The 17,472-nt window shown below is 33.8% G+C and overlaps 1 protein-coding gene and 1 long non-coding RNA gene across 4 annotated transcripts in view; one reads left to right on the top strand and one right to left on the bottom strand.

The window, feature by feature from the left end:
• The window catches only part of LOC306660154 (cGMP-dependent protein kinase 1), a 1,225,718-nt gene that overhangs the window by 449,515 nt on the left and 758,731 nt on the right, over window positions 1-17,472 (top strand). The window lies entirely within an intron of this gene.
• On the bottom strand, window positions 6,585-15,654 carry LOC306660192. Its single transcript, XR_013763585.1, has 2 exons — window positions 9,882-15,654; window positions 6,585-9,841 (listed from the first exon to the last, which is right to left on the bottom strand). It is a non-coding gene; the product is annotated as an uncharacterized lncRNA (long non-coding RNA).

Genomic DNA, 17,472 nt, shown 5'->3' with positions numbered 1-17,472 from the left:
TATACTTCAAATAATTTCTAGGCTGCTTATAATGATACAACATAAATACTATATAAATAGTTGTTATACTACATGACTTAGGGAATAATAACAAAGAAATATGTCTGTACATATTCAATACAGATTCAGATTTTCTTTCAATATTTTTTATCTGCTGTTGATGGAATCTAATGATGCAGAACCTATAGGTACAGAGGGCTGACAGTAATCCTAACAGTGCTTTATAGTTTACAGCCCCTCACCCCATGCATTATGTAATGTAAGCCAGTCCTCAAAATAGCCCACTCTAGTAGGCTATCCCTGATCCAGGTGAGAAAATGCAGACTGAGATCTTTGAGTTCATTTTTGTAGTTCATTAAAAGAGTCTCTGATGCAAATTTAGGTAGTAGTATTTGACACACTTGCTATAAGAATTTGTCCTTCCTTCCCAACAGGTCTGTAAACTCTTAATCATGCCGGTTATATGTCTACTACCCACATCTAAAGTGTAAACTTTCTATTAAACAACTGTAACAGTTTGCTCCAAGGTTTTACAAAGTATAGTCCCTGGTCACTTGTCAGACATGTCAAATCTCTGGCATCTTTAAAATCTACTGAATCAAAAAGTTGGGTGATTCATCCCAGAAATCTTTGTATAACAAGACTTTCAGGTGATGCACCTGTTTGAGGACTGATGATCTTTACACAATAGGTGCTTAGTGGAAACACACATATATGTTTACTCTCACTTGCACTGAATTGTCTGTATTAATATATTTAATATAAAGTTATTGATACTATGATAGGCAACGTTATTCTGGCATCATTATAGGTTTCTTATTGTTTTGTTGCTGTTCAGCAGACCTTTAAGGAAAGTTGCATTTTTTTTCTCTTATGGGAGTGAAATAGCATTAGTAGAAGTATACCAATATTGTACAGATTCCTAACATATTATTTTGAAGAATAGTAAAGAGTAAAAGTAAAAGAAGGAAGGAGAAATTAAAAAATCATGGGCTGCTGGGCCATGTTGTTAAGGATCACTTTTAGATTTATTGAATATGATAGCTAGGATATTGGTAGGAAAACAACAAAGACAAAGTTGCATTCGATTTTTTTCATGCTCATGAATTTAGCTGGGATTGGATAAAAAATAAATGTGAATGGACAGTTTTAGATAAACAACTGGTCAATGATGTCTCAAGATGGAGAGTATTTCTCACTGCTTGGTTAATTCCAATTCATTGTGAAAAAGGGCCTTTGTAGTTTGTATAGTGAGGGTCTAGGTCATCCTATGGTTGCTTATCTCTCAAGTTCAAATGATCAGAAGATAAAAAGACATCAGTATATGACAGAGAGGAAGAAAGGGTTTCTCAGAATTAAGACCTGTAGAGATCCTAGGCCTGAAGTGTCGAAGAACACAGGCAAAGAGGAAAGCAAGCCGATTTCCATAAGGGTCCTGAAAAATTGAGCTGTCATTGCAAAGGTGACAGTAGATCCTAGAAAGTGAATGCTGCATTCTCAGAAGATAGGGAGGAAGGGGTCAAAAAATGATGTGGGGCAACTGAACATCTCCTCTAAAGCTTAGAATTCTTCCTTATTTTCTCTAAAGGAAAAACTGTCTACCTCGCTAATAAGTACACACTTTATACTCTCACAGTTCCTCCTACTCTAGTAGAACAATGTTTCATTGACTGGAAGTAATTGTTGTCTGTTGCTTGCTGAGTGGGATCAAACAGAATTGATACTACTGTCTTCCTAACTGAATTTTGTTTATTTTATTTCCAAAGTAAAGCCTCATGCAGTGCTTCTCTATGTGAAGCTGATAAGAAGTCTCTGATCATGGAGTAGGGGAGCAGTCTCCAGGATCCTAGACAGTGACCCTTCTCAGTCCTTTCCATGGATTAAGTACTTCTGTGGCAATTTTGAGCTCAGGTCTGGAAATAGACTTTGAAAAGTGCTGCTCTATTTGAATCCAAGGTGACTAAGTACTTCTTCATCAACAACTCATTATGTACACAACACTTAGCTGTGCATAGTATCCCCAACCTTCATGATAGTCCTGCACTATGGGGATAAGTAATGTTATTAAATGGGCAAGGCAAAAGAGTTTTTAAAGTTTAAGAAACTTTCTTAAAAATAGCACACTCAGATTTCTAAACCATATCTGTGTCCTTGATAAGCCCCCTGAACTACATAATCTCAAATATTGCCTTTGGCAGTAGATAGATGAAGATCAAAATTCAGATCTGTAATGTCATTCATCAAGAGCATCCTAGACTTACACCAAATTCTTGTGAGGCACTGCTAAACAACCTGGAAAGCATTACACAGAGAGATAGCACAGCCCTTCAATTAAATTATTTACAGTCTAGATGGAGAGAAAAAATAGAAAGACTATAAGTAATTCTCACAACCAACTTAGAGAAATAAGAAAATCTTGAGGGAGAGAGAAACTATTCTAGATTGGTTTAGACAAGTTTGTGGAGGAAATGGAAATTGACCTGTGCCAAAATTTAAGAGTAGAATAATTCAGAGCATAGAATGTGGAACTTGGGTCCTGAGTTCTCATCCTCTGTCACTTACTAGCTCCGTGCTCTCGGGAAAATAATTTAACATTCCTAGGTCACAGTCCTCTTACCTTTAAAATAGTAGATCCTAAAAATAGTAAGGACCTGTTTGATGACTGTGGCAAAGATTAAATAAGGGACAGTCTGTAATGGGCTTGGTGCAGCCTAGAGTGTAACACATTCAGTAAACAGCTACTGTTGCAATTATCACAACTGATGCTATAAAAACAAGAGAGTTCTCAATGGACTTTGGACCTTCATTGTTTGCAGAACCGGGAGAAGTACCTCTGGGGACCAAGGGTATGGTTGAAACACAGATGAAGAAGTGCAGGAAAGTAAAAGAGCATGTGGCAGAGACTAGGGTTTCTGAAAGACTCCCAGGACTGGAGGTACTTCTCCCTTCACCATAGTCATTACCTGGGGAAGTTGTTCAGATGTGTACTTTGAAGGAACTAGTACCAGGAAGAATAGCTTCAAAACCTTACTACAGGCAAGTACATAAGCATAGCAATAGATCACATGAACTGGGCATTTCTTGCAGTACTTCTGCTTGGAGGTATGACATTGGACTAGAAAGAAATGAGATATTTTTCTTTATTATCTGATGGTTTTGTTGGTCATTCTTTTGTCCTGGATTCTTTGGAGCAGAATTCCTAGGACTTTCATAAGAAATGTTGGTGTATCATACTGTGTGTGTACACAGCTGAGAAGGCATCCAGTATGTCAAGACCTTGAAAAAACTTAAGAATAGATGGTTATTTGGCTTGCCTTTAAAATATCAATTATGTTAGTAAGTACTATTTCAGACAAATGACACCTATAGACCTCATCATAAAGTAAAGACTAAGAATTTAAGACATGGTATTTAGTTCATTTGTCTCCTTTGCCTTAGGTAAGAAACTTAATCTCCTGTATTCATCATGTTCTTTCTGAATATTGATGCTACTGATGGTCACAATTTTCATAAGAACATAAAAACAGGTCCACTAACAGATGCAGGCTCTTTATCCTCTGGCAAAATCCTTGGTCTTGCATCTTTAGTTTGAGTTTAGCAATTCCCAGTTTCCCTAAAAATATAGTTACCCAAGTTCTGATAGTTGTTCATATTTGTTGCTTTTTATAGTTTGATCCTTTGAAGCAGAAATTCAGTAATGTAAATGGAATTTGCAGATGACATACAGCAGTAAGCGTTATCCACAAGCATGAGCATAACACGAAGCAGAGGGAGCTGTGAAAACAAATAAGAAATGGGACTCCTAGATGCCCTTTGGTTGATTAATGGATAAAGAAACTGTGATATATATACACAATGGAATACAACTCAGCTATAAAGAAGAATAAAATTATGGCATTTGCTGGTAAATGGATGGAGGTAGAGAATATCATGCTAAGTGAAATAAGCCAATCCCAAAAAAACAAATGCCAAATGGTTTCGCTGATAAGTGGATGATGCTACATAATGGGGAAGGGATGTGATGGGGGCAGGCTAGGAGAAGAATGGAGGAACTTTGGATTGTGTAGAGGGAAATGGGGTAGGAGGGGGTGGGAGAAGGAAAACAGTGAATGGAGACAGACATTATTACCCCATGTGCATATATGATTACATGAATTGTGTGAATCTACATTGTGTACAACCATAGAAATGAAAAGTCGTACCCCATTTGTGTGCAATGAATCAAAATGCAGTCTAAAAATGAAAGAAAGAAAGAAAGAAAGACTCTCATCAGTGTGAAATGACTCCATCTATGTGCAGCCCCAAATGTAATACATAAAATTTTAAGATTCCCAAAATATTAAAAGTAGAGTTTCCAGCCTGGCACTTGGTGTACACCAGTAATCTCAGCACCTCAACAAACTAAAGCAGGTGGGTCACAAGCTAGAGTCGAGCCTTAGCAACTTATCAAGACCCTGTCTCAAATTTTAAAAAATAATTAAAAGGACCGGAGATGTAGCTCAGTGTAAATGTCCTCTGGACTTAATCCCAAGTATAAAAAAAAAAAGAGAGCTTCCAAAATGCTCCAAAATTATATTTCAAAACTCAAATTTGACTTGGAAGACACCTTAGACATTAAAATTTATTTATTTGCCTATAATTAGCTTCAGAACTAATAAAAATTGAAATGAGCCCTAGATGTTTGGGGGTTCTGTTTATATTCATGAAGATACTTAGAGAATGTTAGATTTAAAAAGAGAAGATATTAAATGAAACATGTAATCTTTTCTTTACTCTTTCTCTGAACTTCCAACTTTTGCTTTTAGCTTTTTATTAGAACAACTTAGACCAGGGACAATAGTAAACAGTTATTAAAAGAGCAGGAATATAGTCCTGTATTGATTTTTTTTTCCTAATATTTACTTGGATTAATTTAACCTTCCCTTTAAAAACTTTTATGATTTTCTGATCACAAAAGTAATGTGTTTATAAGATATATACACAATGAGATTTTAAAAATCAATTAGCCCTGCTACTAAGAAAAACATTGAATATTTTGAAATTTACTCTTTTCTCCCCTGAACATTTTTAAAAAGATAAGATCATATGCACTGCTTGTTAATGATCACACTCAATTGTGAACATTAATCATTTGTTTACAGTTAGTATGTGTTTCTATTCTTCTTAAGGTTTCATTTGAGGTCATTCATTTTCTCTTTAAACTTTCCACCTGTATAGAAATATTAATGTACCATTTTTTGCTCTTGTCTTCTAATTTTTGCTATTACAAATGGTTTCGTTTCTTCTCTCAATGTGCATATTCTCTTTGGTCCATGCAACTTGATAACTTGAACTAGAATATTAATATTTTGTATTCATGTTTCATAAGTATTCTGAATTGGAAGCTTTTATGCATACCCTTTGTTAACAGGACTGATTAAATTAGAATAGCAAGTAGTATGAGAGAATTGGTGTCTTTCTAAGGCTATGTTCAACAGTCATATTTATCTAGTGGTTGATTTGGCACACCTCAGAGCCTCTGAATTTTGGGTTTTCCCCTATTTTTGTGATGATACACTGGCATTCTTTTTTTAGGACTTACATGATTTACTCAGTTGAGTCACTAGTAGCTTAAAATTTATGGAATAATTATGTTGATTGAGTTTTAATTGCTCTGCAGAACCATTTTTTAAAAAATTAAATGTTGGCAAGCTTGAGTTATTTAGAACCATGTCATTACCATTTCAGAGCATTAGTTAAGTAGGCACTAGATTTCTCTTCCAGATGAGCTCTTAAGCATATAAATTGAGGCGTTTGAGAGAGCAAATGAGAATCTACCACAGTGTTTCTCCTGTAAATTTATCCTCAGTGGTTATTAATGTTTGAGAAAATGTGTAATCCATGTTATGATACCCAGGAAAGTTTTCAGATTTTAAGATGAACTTCATAAGCTGATATCCACAGGACATGTAAGCTACTTTCTGATAAAAAATCTTTTCCAATGATGTTCTTAAGCCATTCCATAACTATTTGGAGAATCCTTGTTCCTCTTTTACCAGTAGGAAGTATCCTTCCACTTAGGCCTTTTAAAGGTATAACTTGGGTTTGTAATTAAAAATTGATCCTTAGTATGTACTGCATACCCTTTACAGAGGTCTCCAAGCACCATGTTTTGAAGTAGAATGATGGTGTTGTAGCTAAGACCACCTCCTTGGGACCTAAAAGAAAGGTGGAAAGGTTAACTAAATAACCAGTGGCTAGAGTCTTTGAGACTTAGCTATAGAGTCACTATGAACTTTGGGTTTGGTCCTATATTTAAAAACCCACAATATACATTTTACTTTTCAAACAAATCATTTAGAGGAGAAAGAATATTAAGAGAAAGGTATAGAGAGGGGATATTGATAATATTGAGAACATTTGTAGTGTTTTCGGCTTCAAATTTTCCTAATTAATATTCAGCCTTAAAATTTCTTAATTCAGTGTGGTAATAGGAGTTGAGGTCTAGTGGGCAGTCAAAATAGGTGAGAGATTTCAGAAGACACCTTAAGAAATATAAACTTAAAAGCAAATTTTTACTAAGAAATAATATGTTTTTGATTTAAAAATTTTTTTTATTCTCATGGATTCCAAAACCAGGATGTCTCAAAATATTGAAAAAGACCTAAATATTGAGGAAATTATTCTAAATATTCTCTTTCAAGTCCTTAACAAGGTGTATGAGGGACTACAGAATAGAGAAGAAGGCCATGTATTAACCAGATCATGTGGTTGCACTACAAAGAAAATCAAGGTTAGAAATGTCTATTTATAATGTCTAATGTGCATAGCATCTAGTGAAACTCACATAATACATACAGTGGGATTAATCTACCTTCTGAAAAAGGTCAATTGGAGTAATAGGAATGTTACAGGAAAAAATAAAAATGAGGAAACCTTCAATATCTGTGTAGCATAAGGTGGTTTTATTACTTAAATTCTTGGTTTAATATAAAAAATTAAGTGTATATTGATTTAAAATTTTCTTGTTAATTATTTATGTAAAATATTAAATTCCAAGTAACATTATTGGTACATAAAGCCATCATCACTTATTTTTATTTCTTCTACAAGGAATCACAGTTGCTCTGAAACTCTTTAATGCAGTCATGTGCTGCTTCATGACATCTCCTTCAATGACAGACCAAAAATGCAAGAGTATATGCCATGTAGCCTAGGTGTGTAACAGTCTATGCCATTTGGGTTTGTGTAAGAACATTCTATGCTTTTTGTACAATGATGAAATTGTCTGACTTATTTCTCAATGTATCTCTGTCTTTAATTGATGCATTACTATGATTTTTTAAAAGCTCACTTTTCCTATTATTGTTTATATTTTCTGCTTAGTATTTTAAATGACTCCTTAATTAATATACTTCATTAAATTATTTCTCCTTGAAATAATTTTGAAGTATCTTAGAACATTGTGTACATAGCATCATACTCATTTGAATCAAACAAGCTGCCCAGCAATTAAAGGACCAGTCTTTTAAAAAATGGTTTATAAATCATTAAAATTTTTTGAGTTCATTTACAATAATCCTGTTGTATAACTTTAAAGAGAAATTTGCCCTATCTATTATGGTTATATCTCAAAAGCACTATTAAAGAGTTTCGGGAAATAGTTTGAACAACTTAGTCATTATATATACACTTCCATCAGAAACTAGAATGAGTTCCCACTTTCCCTTTCAACTTTCCCCTCACTCATCTCTTCCAGTACAAATTCTCTGCATTTACCTGGACAGATAGATAGTACAGTGGCAAGAGGTCTGATACAAGTTTGAATGATAGTTCTCTTGCTTTGGTATTTATACAAAGTGAGTTATTTAACCCATCAGTATATTGATTTCTCAAATTTCTGTGCAATTAAACAACTAATATGTAGTATTAAGTGTATATGTGATAAATATTAATACTTATCCCATTTACAAAGCACAAGGAAGGTAGAAAAGGGGACAGACACCACCCCCTTTCCATGTTGCCATTGGTCTGGACATTTCCCTCTTCCTAGGGGCAGGGGTGAGAATGGCCTCTAGCTTTTTTTCCCTTACATCTATCCCAGACATGGAAACCAAGTTAATTTCGTTCCTTTCTAATATTTCTAAAAGATGTTTCTGGTAATGTTGCTCACTTTTACTGTACAGAGTAACCTACAAAGCTCCCCAAGCAGTGGCTTCAACTCTCATATCTCCCCCTAGATAAGGTGGTAAGGTGGCATGATAGTGGAAGGCTGATCTGTGAGTGATCGCATCTGGGTTGAATTCTGACTCCACTTCCAGTTATAAAAAAGTTGCTTAGCCTCTCTTTAATTGCACTTTCCTCATTTATAAAGTAAGAACAATGAGGCATATTTCATGATTTGTGGTGAGACTTAAGGTAACGTATATCAAGATACTATTATTGTGACAGATAAAATTACAAAATCAATAAATGGTGACTGTTGTAGATTCCTATGCCAAGATAACCATCTTAATAACCTCAAAACTTCAGAAACAGGTTTTTAAGTTTCTGTGAACCTTTTCAGTTTTGGTGTCTTTATGTAGGGGTTTCTTTCCATTCAGGATACTTTCCATGTAAAAATGTCTTTCTACCCAACCTCTACCTATTAATTATACCTACTTCAAAAAGTCCCCAATTTCTTCACTATTTTTCTAGTCCCTTTTATTATTGTTTCAATCATATTTTGTATCGAGCACCTACTATCTGTAAGCTCCCTGGCTTACTTCTTAACACAAACATCCTTTATGAATTATCCCAAGAGTTTGGAATATACCCTATAAATTTGTATCTCCAAAATTGAGCAAAAGAATGCTTTTCAAATCTGAATTTTGATGCTCATATTTTTTTTTTACATTGTAGAGAATGTCATAGTCAGCTTTTTCCTCATTGGAACCATCTTTCTAGTTGTTCTGCTATTTTTAAGTTCCCCATCTTCTATCAGACAATATTGATTCTATTGAAGGTAGAGATAATTAGTAATGATTAGCAAAGATACATAAGTACTAATAGTCTTAATAAGGTAGATGAAAAGTAAAAAACATCAGATATTAAAGAAATAGAACTTAATGGTTTTCTGTATTATTTAAGAATTGGGCTCAAAGTTTTCTTAGATGAATGGAAAGCCATGCCTTTCACCCAAGGTTTATAATAAGAGGATGTTCCTTGTTATCGAGACACTCTTTTAGTCACATTAGAGGTTAGTTGTCTTTTATTTTAATTTTTAATAAATAGTAAATAGTATTCTGGTTATCCTTTTTATCTCCTTAGTTAACCACAGTTGCATTTACATATTTTCTTTGGGGTTTCAGTTATTGCAAAGAAACCATTTGGAATTCTTCACAGAATTAGTGGTCAGCAAGCCTCCTGTCTTGAAGATTTTCTTGTTTTGAATAACAAATCTCCTCCTGAAGATGGTTAGACAGAATTCATTTGCAATAAGCAGCTATGTACCAGATCTTGGAAGTAATTAGATTGCTTCATAGCTTAGTTTCACAAGCCTACTCAGTATATGGATTCTTAAATAAACAGTAAGAAAATTATGTTACAAAGAATGACAGCCCACATACAAATCCTCTAATATAATAAAAAGTAATTAAAGATGTTATTCAGGTGAGGCAAGATTCCTAAGCATGTATCTACCAGGCTGTACTAAATTTTTGTTTCTAAATAAATATCAGAACATGTTGAATTACTTCGTTTTCTATGATTACTATTTTTGTACATTGAGAGCTGGCAAAGAACTGCTTTGGGAACAAAGGGACATGGGGACACTTTCTTTCCCTCCAGGACTAGTTTGAACTATGTTCACACTTTCTTCTGCCTAAAAAAAAAAAAAAAAAAAGACACTATTAGTGTCAGGCTGCATTGTAAATATGCTCTAGTATAGCAGCTTGCTAACAGTGGCAACTCATATTGTTAGCAGCTATTCACACCTGTGAATAATGTACTGTGAGATGGAGGTTTTCCCCCAGCTGGCCTCTCCATAGTGACAGTCCTCATGAGTACAGGGAGTCTCTTCATATCCTCATTTTACAAATTTCTCAGCCTATAACTGCAGTTTCTTAAAACCCCAAAGTTTCTCCTTTGGTCTTTTAATCATGAATGCATCATTTAAAATCACATTATCACATTGTTAATGTTAGTGAAAAAGGCACATCACAAACTACCCCTTTTGGTGAATTTTTAACCATAAACACACTATTGCCAGCTATAGGCATGAGGCTGTACGGTAGTTCTCAAGGACGTATTCATATCATATAACAGAAACTTTGTACCCTTTGACTAATAACCACTTACTGCTAATCACCATTCCATTCTGAGTTCCTATGGGTTTATTTTAGTTTCATATAAATGACATCTTGTAAATAAGAGAGCAAAACAAAACTTTTGGAGATTATGGATAGTTTTGTGTCATAAATTGCAGTGATGGTTTCACAATATACAACTTCAAATCCATCAAGTCGTATACATCAAATACATACAGTCTTTAATGTCAAATATTTCTTAATAAAGTAGTTTTAAAATGCATGTTAAACTTTGCCAGAGGTGTGATTGTAGGGTAGCATTGTCATTCCCTTTGCTTTTTAATGTGAATATCCCTCCATGATTTTTGGAGTTGCCTTTTTGGAGAGAAGTGATTGGTCTACTGTTACTTGAACCTTTTCTTCAAGGACTAGCTAAGTTTTAACTTTTCAAGTCAATGTAGAATAAGGAAATAGTTTACTTAGTATACTTTGGCATCATTAGCAATTTAAGGCATATTGGCTTGAAATAATTTTACGTTTATCTACTAGAAGGATTTTGCCTCCTAATTCCTTTAACTCAATTCTTCAGTTATCAACAGTTTGATAAACTGTGGTTCTTAAATTTTACAGTGAGACGGTTATTGTTTTCTGTAGAATATTGTTTTTCAAGAAGTAGTCTGTCTTAAATTCCAATTCATATTCAGATCACTGCAGACTTTTCACTCATTATACCACATTTGTTAAAGGCCCTTGGTAGATCCTAAGAGGTTTTCTACTTAGGTATTTACTTATTTCTTTTTTCTTTTTTCTTTTTTTTCTACTTAGGTATTTATAATACACGATTCCAGGATTAAATAAAGACTTTCATTGTAATCAATGTAGTCAGTGGATAAAATGTTCATCATCTGATTTGAATTCTCTGTAGCACATAAGATAAATGCCAAATCACTATGGTTAACTTGATGATCTGTGGGCCCTGCCTCGCCTAAATGTAGAAAATATTGACAGCAGTATGAATGACTTTCTAAAAATTGATTCTAATAGTTATGATCCTTCTTTAATATAGGGAGGTTGAACTTTGTATGTAATATTTTAACATGACAATTCTCTAGATGTAATTTGTTCATCATAGAATTCTAAGTGGCCTAAAAGGCTTAATTCTTAGCTATTGCCCTTTAAGAACTTTTAAGTATAAGCTAAATCAATATAACAGTAGAAAGACATTTTAATAAAAAGTTCTTAGCATTGGAAGTGTGAAAAACTCATTACCTTTCAGGAATTAGATTTTCTTTCTGAACATAATTGGAATGGAAGTATTTTATTTGACTGTCGACAGCACTATAAACCAGAAATGTAGTCAATTTTGACATCTGTATTTACAGCTGGCTGCTGTTTTTAGACCTGCACTCTGGGTTGAAATATAATCATACCTTGATGTGTTTCCCTAATCTTTGAATCTGCTTTCCAAAACCAAGCAGATTGTGATTAGATGAAATTTTTGTGGCATTAAAAATTTAAGCTCTCCCATATCATCTAGGTAAACTATAGAATAAAAATATTTGCCTGAGAGTCTCACGCAGACCTTTTTATAGCTGAGACTGGCTCCCCATGTTCACATTTCTCTGGCTACCTCAAGGCTTCAAGCTACATTCTTCCTCTACATTCTCCTTTGAATTTTCTCTCTAATTTGTAGAGTGGATTGCAATCTCTTCAGTTTCTTATTTCCATCTGATACAAAAACATGAGGCCTGTGAGAATTTTTGCACTAATCTTTAAGGGGAAGTAGGTTAAGAAAAATAATAAAGTTAGTGGGAGGGGCCAATTGTCAAGGTGCCAGAGTCATTGAACCTGATGTAGTTAGCAACATTCATTGAAAAAATACTTGAATGCCTTCTTACCATGGGTTAGGCATTTTGCTAGGCACTGAATACACAAAATAAGCATCTTTCAAGGACCTCACCATAGAGTGTAAATAACATAGCAATTACAGTATAAGGTGATCAGGGCTGGGTGGGAGAGAAGGAAATGTGTGCTATCACAGGAGCACATAAGTTGCAGATTGATTAACCTGTGGGCAGAGGGGACAGATGTGTACCACACAGAGGAACTAGTAGGGGCAGAAACTTAGGAACAATGTGAATTTGGGCATTCAAAGGACATGATGAGCCCTGAGGCACAGTGGGTGGGCATGCACTGTTGGATCACTTCTCAGTGTTTGTTTCCTTGACTAGCAGTAGCAACACCACTGGAAACTTTATTAAAAATGCAAATTCCTGGCCCCTCCCCAGTGATTCAGAAACTGTTATTAAAGTAGACCTCAGTTGCTTCATATGAGACCTACAGACTTAAATTTTTTCTCTTAAACCTAGTGGATTTTAAACAGAAAAATGGCAATTGTTGGAGTTGGTTTTCTTTTTTCAATCAGAAGAGCCATCTGCAAAGAACATGGAGAAGAAGCTAGTGCACATAGATGAGGGTTGGACAATGGAATGGTGGATAGGGAACACAATTAGATGATGTCTGTTGTAGTAATTGGGGTGCAGGTAGCACCCCAACTGAAAGGTTACAGCAAGTAAAGATTTTAAAACTTAAAATAGTTGCTTACTCATTTTCAGATGATTAAGGAAAGTTCTACTGACACTGTTGTTCAACTGCATGTGGACTCATTGATCACCACCATACCACTTATTACCTTTGGGCTCTGCTTTTGGTGATGGTCACTGGAACATTTTCTTCTAAGCATAATTGGGATATAAGTTTTCCTTCCACACAGTGATCAGTTTCATTTCTGGACAAGATGAAGAAATTGGTTAGGTTTCTGTCTCCCATATCTAGTCAGGATTACATCAGAGTATTTTTCCTCTGGCCTTAAGCCAGAATTCACATTAGAGGTACTGATTCATTTGAACAAAATTACATTTATAGCAAAGATAATTATTCTCATTGTGTAAATAATAATTCTATTATTTCCTTGACTCTAAAATACAAACAATTAAGAAATTATTTTGCAGCTCTTCTAGAAGTGCCACATTTGTGGTGCTTGCCCATGGGATGTTTGCTTTTCCTAATACATCTTTAGCATGTGCTGTAACAAAGCACCTTGAGTGAAAATTATCTGTTGCATATGTTAAATGTGTAACCGAAATTCAGATAATAATGAAGCTAAGATATAAGAATCACTCCAGGTCCCCAACATTTATTGAATATTCCATATATCAGGTACTTTACTCAATAGTTTATATGCATTCATATTTAATCCTCAAAGCAACCATATAAGATATTATTGATTTTCATACTAGCATTTTTTTTTTTTTACCGTATTGGAAAATTTGAAGACTCAAGAGACTAACTGGTCTGTCACTCCAAATAAGTAGTTGAGACTGTGCCAGCTTCAGAACAGTCTGACAAGAAGGTAAGAAGAAATATAGCCCATTTTTCATGGATCACTTGAAAAAAGAACTTTCAGGACAGTGTTGATACATGTGTAGAGACATATGAATACTCATACAATCTTGATGGGAAAGCAATAGCTATATCTAGCAATAGCTGTATCTAGGCAGAAACATAAATGGATCCATATTGTCTGATTCAGAAACATCATTTCTAAGATTTCTAAGAAACTAGTCTGAGGAAAACATATGAGCTGCAACAAAGAGAAGTGTATGCAGATGTTTGTGAGAAATATTTAAATAGAAAAAATGTGAAATACAGATAATATCTGGTAGTGGGATGGTTTAATGTAGTTATTTCAATGTTTTAAACAGTATTCATGTAAGTATTTTATCTAAATCTATTAAAATGTAAATTATTTTATGTAAACATATTAAATGTAGTTTGCAGATGTAATTTCCCCATAAAATGTTAGATATGAAGGAAAATAAATACTAAACCATGTACAAACAGATAAAAATGATAAAAAAATGCATGGGCAATTTAAAGAAACTACATCAAAATGCTAACATATGAGGTGGGATTATTTGTGATTAAAGCATTTTTCTTTATATTTTCCCTATTTTTAGTTTTATTTAACAAAAATTACTCTTTTTTCAATTTATTTTTATTGTAAACAAATGGGATACATCTTGTTTCTCTGTACATGAAGTAGAGGCATACCATTTGTATAATCATACATTTACATTGGGTAATAGTTTTTGATTCATTCTGTTATTTTTTCCTTCCCCCCACCCTTCCCCCCAAATTATCCTTTTAATCAGAAACAATTACCTTGAAATCTCAGTGAAAGAGTTGCTAGGTTTTGACTTCCATGAAGTTACTAACATATTAATTTGATTTAAATTTTGGAAAAATTATATCAACAGATTATATCTTTACAGGGTACAGTGTAATGTTTTGATACATTTATACATTGTGTATTGATCAACTAAAGATACTCAGGTTATCAATCATCTCAAATATTTATCATTTCTTTATGATGACAGCACTCAAAATCTACTATTTTGGATTATAGAAAGCAGTATAATTTGCTCTGATCACCCCTGTACTCCAGAGCACCAACTCCTACTCCTGTCTGGCTGTGACTACATGCCCATTAAGCAATCTCTTCTCTCCCTGGCCTCTGATAAGCACTACTCTGCTTTCTAGACCTGTGAACTCAACTTTTTAAAATACCATGTGAGTGAAATCATGTGTTATTTTTCTTTCTGTGTCTAGCATGGTCTTTCTTGATAATGATTTGCTTTTATGTTTATATTACTTAACATAATTCTTCATTCTTTATAAATGTCCATTATACGTTGAATTAGCAAACATCTTACTTTTAATGTTAATTGTTTTGCTTAACTTTGAAAAATTTCTGCCAATTTCCACATCATTTGGGGGATGGAGGTGGCAAGAACAGTAAGAAAATCCTATTTTCCTAATTTCCTGGGCTAATAATTGAATTTGTGTTTATACAGTATTTTGTGTAATTTGTATTTATATAGTATTTTTCTGTGCTGCAATCACAGTTATCAGCAATTCCCTACATATGAACCTATCTACAGTAATATCATCGTCTAAGAAGTGAGGACTATTATTACTTCCATTTTAAAGATGAGGAAACTGGCAGAGATACTAGTGACTTGCCCAGGAATATACCCACCACAAAGCAGACGAACCAAAATTGGAACCCAAGCAAAGACTCCAAAACCATACCTTGGTTCATTGTAATTCACAACTTTTGAGCCACTATCTGTTCTAGGGAAAGGTATGAAACTGATTCTGAGAAAATGTAGCCTAATGATATAGCATCAGGGAAATATTTTTAACTGATATCATAGATCTAGGGCCTAACTTTCCATTTGGAGGTACTCTTCCCTATCCACATTCTTGGGTCCAGGTAACTGTGGAATGTGTAAGGATAAGTGAAAGATCTAATGAATATTCTTGATGATTTTGTATGAGTAGAATATGAAAGCACATCAATTTTATGATAAACTGATGAACTTCAAAAACCTAAGCATTGTGAGAGAAACTGCCAGACTTCTCAGAGGTAGAGGTTCCTCTTCTTGCTATTAGGCATGGAAAATACTTCACTTGCAAACTTTTCTAGTATGAATTTAAGTGAATGAATACTGGTAAAACTAACTTTAACAGTTATAAGGATTAAAAAATAGAGATAAAATAATATCAAAGGAAACCAAAAGGTCATTAAACTTATTGGACATATGTAGAAACTGAGAGCTAGAGAAAGTCAGTGACACCTACCCTTCCCCATGCATACAACATGAAAGGAATAGTTTTCTTGAGGAGAGAACCAGTTGTCTGATTCTAAATCCTCTCTAGGTCCTAGCTCAGACAGTGTCACTTCAACAAATGTATCTGCCACTCTCTGATCTAGGTCAAGTCAATTTATTTGGGGTCTCATTTTGCTCAACTATGATGTGTGTATGCTTAAAAACTGAAGCAGAGAAACAATTTATTTGAATATCTCTAGGCTTAAGAATTCTGGCTCTAAGGAGATTGAACAGATGAAGTCAATAGACCAAGTTGAACAAAATTCTGATTCTAGATGTCTCTTGTTTGGAGAGGCAGCTGTTACCTCTTAGAATGATTTTATTAGTTTCATTTTTGTTTCTTATCAAAGACAGAGACCTTGGAAGAAATAATATGATTAATACAACCAAATAATCTGCCTTTGAAAAACTAAGGTTATTTTTATTAGGTGTTGGTGCTATGTATGAACACATTGGCACAATGCTAATTTGCAATTGATCTAGAATATCATGAGTGAAAGACCAGATGATTAATGGTCCAAATTAGCTGATCTAAGTTCTAAACTAATCAAGTTAATCACAAAGAAGCCACTTCTTAAATTCCCTTTGTGCTATGTAAATACAGTCTTCTGTATTATATTAATTTATTTCCATCTTTACCCATTTTCCACTTGATTTTGATTGGTTAAATAAGAATGTAACATACAGAGATGGTAGAGGAAATAAAATTGAATGGAATAAAGAGCACTGAGCCTTAATATTCTTAAACATTATTAATATAATTGAATATCTTCTTTATGAGGCACTTGAACTTTTAAGACATTAAATAGGAACTATATGTGTTACAGAGTAATTGTAGGGTGGCATGAAATTTGAATTTTGAATGAAAAATTCAATGTGCTATGATTATTGTAGGTGGAAAGTTTTAGACTGCATATAAAGTAGATAAAATGTTATTAGATCTTTCATTTAGCATGGAACTTAGGAAGTATGTTTAAATTGATCATATATAAATGTCCTTGACACCATAATTAAAGAGTCTATTTCTCTTAGGTTATCTGTTATCTGTTTACATCCTAGGAAAAAATAATATCACATAGTTCCATTTACTTATTAGGAGAAGACTTCAACCAGACTATATCAATTGACTCATTAAAAACAGCTCAACAGTCTTTCCCCCTAATTGTATTCCTCTTAGTATTTCCCTTGAACATGTGGAGAAATTATTTAATTTCTGTTTTAAAATTTTATTCTGAAAATAGCAAATATTTTTGTCTTCCCATTTCCAAAATACACAACAAAACTCTTATTTCATGGTCAAACAGAGATTTTAAACAATTTTAGAATCACAAATTTTGTTCATACTAACAGTGATGATCTTTAACTTAGGTATCACTGGATATTGCTTATAATTACACTGATGTATAAAATTACTGTTATCACAATTGTGTGAAAAATAATTTTACAGAATAGTTTTTTCTATTTTTTTCACC

The sequence above is a fragment of the Sciurus vulgaris genome (genome assembly GCF_902686455.1).
Source record: "Sciurus vulgaris genome assembly, chromosome: 4".
Lineage (NCBI taxonomy): Eukaryota > Metazoa > Chordata > Mammalia > Rodentia > Sciuridae > Sciurus > Sciurus vulgaris.
Note: the sequence above shows the minus strand (reverse complement) of the source record. Positions and strands in the feature narration are given on the sequence as shown.